The sequence below is a fragment of the Sinocyclocheilus anshuiensis genome, unplaced genomic scaffold (genome assembly GCF_001515605.1).
Source record: "Sinocyclocheilus anshuiensis isolate Anshui unplaced genomic scaffold, SAMN03320099.WGS_v1.1 scaffold64, whole genome shotgun sequence".
NCBI classification, from domain to species: domain Eukaryota; kingdom Metazoa; phylum Chordata; class Actinopteri; order Cypriniformes; family Cyprinidae; genus Sinocyclocheilus; species Sinocyclocheilus anshuiensis.
The window spans coordinates 77,333-83,226 of NW_015557063.1; positions in this window are offsets into that span (position 1 = coordinate 77,333).

The following is a 5,894-nucleotide window of genomic DNA, read 5'->3' on the forward strand; positions in this document are numbered from 1 at the left end:
TGTGTTTTCTGATATTATAATACATTCCTAACTTAATATGCAGTATCAATAAGAGTTCAGGACTTTTATTTAATTTATTATTTTAAATTTGATTTTATTTGATTTTATTTTGGTGCCTATTTTGTTTTTTAAAAAGCACTAAATAAAGAGGCAATTTAAAATTAAAATAAAAACATATTTATGTTTTCTGCAGCAGTAGTTATGTAACAGGGATAAGAGTGCATTCTTGACTATAAATGCACCAGCCCACTATGAAACAATCGTCCAACAGGGCAATTATTTTGCGACCTAAACTGAGGTTAGCCATTTCCATGATTGCACAAGTCACTTACTATTTAGGATAATGCATTTATTAGAATGGGTCATTTGCAAGGCAGCAACGTTGTGCCCAGTGTGCTGGTTAATGTCCACATGAGTCCCCACTCAGTACTAGAGACCCTTCATCCTGAGGAAATTACTATTTCACTTTTCATTTATATAGTCTAGCACACTGAGATACCAAGTGCCCCATTCTGCTGATGAAAACGGCATAATGGCTGCAGATATGGAATAAGGAAAAGAAAAGAAAAGAAAAGAAAAGAAAAGAGAAACTGATAGCTGATTGGCTTACAAAAAGCCTAGGCGGTCAATGAGACTTCTAAAGGAAGTTTATTTGCTGGTATGAAGAGACAAAGACATTGCAGAGTGTCATAGAGCGTCTGTGTCAGAGACCATTGAGTCACCGAGAACTGAAGTTCATGATGCTGTCCGCCTTGCTGACTGATTGGGTCATGTCACATCGTTTACCAGAGGCGGACTTTACATCACGACATTAAACCACAATTGGCTCAGTTAATTGATGGCATGCATATTTAATACTTCCATTTGCTGAAGGGGAAATTCTGTTAATAAAATGAGACAAAGAATCTCAGAAATTACGCACTTTACCATTCATTCTTGGCCTTGTAATTAGGATGAAGAAAAATTCTAATTAAAACTGTAATGTTGTTTTGTGTTGCTGGCTGTGACTGAGTGGCTGTACAAGGCTGTTTTACTCGTGAACATCTGGAAATATTAACTCAGTGTTGAGAGTTTATTGTTTAACTTTGCTCAGTCCATTAGACCAGGCTAGCCAGGAGTAGGGATTTATAAATGTTAAAATGTGATAGATCATCAGTGTTGCTTTCTTCTCATTTGGGTTTTTATGTGTTCTGATTCTAGTTTTGTCCTAAAATGCAGCAATTATACAATTTCATAAAATACCACACAATTTAATCTGGCATATTGCCTACCAGTGAATCTCACTGGTCCAAAATCCCACTCCACATTTATTTAATTTAGTTTAAGTTAAGTTAATTTATTTATTTTATTTTATTTTATTTTTTTAATAAAATATAGGCACTAAATATAGAAGCATTTAATAAAAGAACCGATGTATAATCTGTCATACTTGGATTACGTTTATTGACAAATATAATAATATAAAATATGGTGCCAAATGATTCTGTTTTAGCTTGTAAAATTAATTATTTACTTTTATATTTACTGGAATTTTGTGTTTATTTATTTATTTATTTTTACTGTGAAGGCACTCTTTACTTTATTTTTACAGTAGAAATACATTGTCATGCTAGTATGCCAGTTTTTTTTTTTTTTTTCCCGACAAGTATGACTTGAACAGGTAATTGTATATTCCTTTTTTTGCCCTCTGCTTTTAGTGTGTCTCATTTTTCAGTGCCGCCAAGCTCTCTGTGTTTCCGTTAGTATGAACACAATGGATTACAGGCCCCATTATCACATACTGGTAAATACTGGGCCCAATAGAACACTTCTCTCTTCCTTTCTCATTCTCTCATCATAGAGCGTCTGTGTCAGAGACCATTGAGTCACCGAGAACTGAAGTTCATGATGCTGTCCGCCTTGCTGACTGATTGGGTCATGTCACATCGTTTACCAGAGGCGGACTTTACATCACGACATTAAACCACAATTGGCTCAGTTAATTGATGGCATGCATATTTAATACTTCCATTTGCTGAAGGGGAAATTCTGTTAATAAAATGAGACAAAGAATCTCAGAAATTACGCACTTTACCATTCATTCTTGGCCTTGTAATTAGGATGAAGAAAAATTCTAATTAAAACTGTAATGTTGTTTTGTGTTGCTGGCTGTGACTGAGTGGCTGTACAAGGCTGTTTTACTCGTGAACATCTGGAAATATTAACTCAGTGTTGAGAGTTTATTGTTTAACTTTGCTCAGTCCATTAGACCAGGCTAGCCAGGAGTAGGGATTTATAAATGTTAAAATGTGATAGATCATCAGTGTTGCTTTCTTCTCATTTGGGTTTTTATGTGTTCTGATTCTAGTTTTGTCCTAAAATGCAGCAATTATACAATTTCATAAAATACCACACAATTTAATCTGGCATATTGCCTACCAGTGAATCTCACTGGTCCAAAATCCCACTCCACATTTATTTAATTTAGTTTAAGTTAAGTTAATTTATTTATTTTATTTTATTTTATTTTTTTAATAAAATATAGGCACTAAATATAGAAGCATTTAATAAAAGAACCGATGTATAATCTGTCATACTTGGATTACGTTTATTGACAAATATAATAATATAAAATATGGTGCCAAATGATTCTGTTTTAGCTTGTAAAATTAATTATTTACTTTTATATTTACTGGAATTTTGTGTTTATTTATTTATTTATTTTTACTGTGAAGGCACTCTTTACTTTATTTTTACAGTAGAAATACATTGTCATGCTAGTATGCCAGTTTTTTTTTTTTTTTTCCCGACAAGTATGACTTGAACAGGTAATTGTATATTCCTTTTTTTGCCCTCTGCTTTTAGTGTGTCTCATTTTTCAGTGCCGCCAAGCTCTCTGTGTTTCCATTAGTATGAACACAATGGATTACAGGCCCCATTATCACATACTGGTAAATACTGGGCCCAATAGAACACTTCTCTCTTCCTTTCTCATTCTCTCAGTTTCTTTTACGCAACTCACATATCTATATTTAACAGTTAAAAATTAATTGCATTGCATAAAATACATTTTGCTTTTAATCTAATGCATAAAGAGTAATTAGTGTGAAGTTACTGTATGTTTTTTCTTCATATTTAGAAGCAAAAACACATGGCAGGACATGTGACAGATAACTGACAATCAACATTTCTGTCAAAAATGTCTGACTTAAATAGAAGTTTCTATTTCTGCCTGTAGTGCTGGTTAGCCCCACCTACTTTTGAATCTCATTGGTCTAAAAATCCCATTCCACAAATGGAATAGATGGATTGTTTGTTGCTGGAATCATTTTGTATCTTATTTGGTTAGGATATTGTTTAAATTATTCGAATTAAATTACAAACTGTGTGTGTGTGTGTGTGTGTGTGTGTGTGTGTGTGTGTGTGTGTGTGTGTGTGTGTGAGTAAGGTAAACAAATGGTCACATAAATAGAGCTTAGCCCTATTCCTTAGCCACAATTCCTTGTAAAAAATAAATAAATAAATACATTTGTAAACTGGCCTAATCATTACTCTCACTAAGAGTTATCAAACTTGAATCAGCAGTAATTGGTTAAAAGCTGAAGTAGCTGTTCGATTGAACTGGTGTTGCTGTGACTAGTGCTTTTAATGGCTCTGTGTCTGCTAGTGAAAAACTGTGAGAGCAAAGTGAGTCTGCTTTAGTAATGAAACACTATTCACCCTCTGTTCCTCTCTTCACCCTCTGTTTTTTATGTTCGTTAAGCACTTATATCTAAAACCCTCCTGCTTGATAACTCAATCCTTCGCTCTTATCTATCAGTGTGAGCTGAGATTTAGCACAGGGGTGGGGAATGTTTTTTTAAGCTGTGAAGTTAAAACGCACACACACACACACATGCCTTATGGCCTAGAAAATATAAAGAAGCAAAGGTTAGATCACAGCAGAGATGGACATTTTGAACCATTTCTGATGCCTGAATATAAAAGAGGTGTTATTGATAGATGTATGCTTAAAGAAAAAATGAGTAGTGCACCATTCAGACATGAATTAAAAAGCTGTTTAAATTACAGTTAAAATGTCTGAATTTAAGTTGAGGTCACAAAAAGACACAGAATATAATTTAAATTTAAGGAGATATGTATTGGAGTTCAAAAGTTTGGGGTTTGTAACATTTTTTAAATGTTTTTGAAAGCCTCTTATGCTCACCAAAGCTGCATTTATTTGATCAAAAGTACAGTAAAAAATAGCTATATTAGTGTTACATGTATGGTCTGTCTCCTGTGTTTTATTGTGTTTTTGGTTCAGGCCCTGTCCACACGAATGCGGGTATTTTCAAAACCGCAGCTTTTTCTATGCGGTTTGGCCGTTCGTCCACATGCAAACGCAGCATCAGGTCACTGAAACCGAACATTTTTGAAAACTCCTGCCAGGGTGAAGATTTTCAAAAACTCCAGTTGCAGTGTTATCGTGTAGATAGCGAAACCAGAGATTTTGGCTTGTGACGTCGGAGCATGGGCTGTTATCTCCGCCTACTGGAAACTTTTTCAGGCTTCTGATTGGCCAACATGGCTTTATGGTTTATGCTTTATGGAGATTATATCGCCACCTGTTGGCTTGTCATGCTCTTGACAGTGCTTCATAGCATGCTTTTGCATTTTCACACATTTTTACGCTTTTGAGGTTTTTTTTTTTAGAAAACGGAAGGAAAAACTCAGTTTATAAAAATACCCATGTACGTGTGGACATTGCGTTCTTCCCAGTCTGTTTAATTAGGCATGTCATATACCTGTGCCCTGTTTATCACTTATCTCATTTAGCTCCCTCATTTGTTCTAGTGTATATATACTCCCTGTGTCTCTCAGTTCTTTGTCCGATCTTGTCTAGGTATTACGTTAATGTTAGTGGATGTATTTGCCTTTCTCCTGTGTTTCCCTCCTTTGGATTTATTAAAGACAGCGTTTTGGAATTCTCCTTCAACGTGCACTCCTTACTATCCTGTTACATAACAATTAGAAATATTATTACAATTATTAATTTAAAATAACAACTCTTTTCTATTTTAACACTAGAACCGCCACGGGGTAAATTTTACCCATGGCTGTTTTTCAAATGTACATAACAGATTTAAAATAAAACATTCAAGTCTCCCAGTCATTGACTTTTACTAAAATGATGTAATTTACAATCCAATGTTGTTAAAAATTATTTAGATAAAACCAGATAAAAAAACAGGGCATTTATACCTATAAGCGCCAGCGGGTCAAATTTACCCACCTATATAATGCATGTATTTTCGCGCTGTCATTTTCTTGCCGCTTATGTTTTAACATTGTACATTTCTAGGCAACACCTTTCACTCACTGATTTAGTGGTTATCAGTTTCATAAATAAAGTCAAAATGATTAAAAGAGGCGATTTGTGGAAGGTAGGTATTAGAAAGATTAAATGTCATGAGTGATGGAGAGTCTGATGGTAAGTTATGCGTCCTGGGTCGGCTCAGCATCTGACGGCTCATCTGACAGTGATCCAGACATCATATTTAGATGTTTTAGCCTAACGTTACTCATAATTGGTCAAACTTTGGTTTTATTATTTAATTTTTGTCTTGCCATATCGTTTATTGTTCGCTACTGTGTTGCTATTCTAGTCTGGCCGTTTCCTGAAGAAAAACAAAATCTGAACTATGATGTAATGAATAAAACCATTTTTTGATTATCCAAAGTTTAATGGTGTTGTTCTCTTATTCAAATTATAAATGATATAACTAAACAAATGAATAAAATATTTACGCTACTACCTTCTAATTTCCGTTGTTCGGTGCAGGCTTTTTTTTTTTTTTAGCTTAGGCTACTGACAGTTATGATGGATTAGTGTAGCCTGCATTAAAAAGTCTTGAACATAAAACAACAGGATA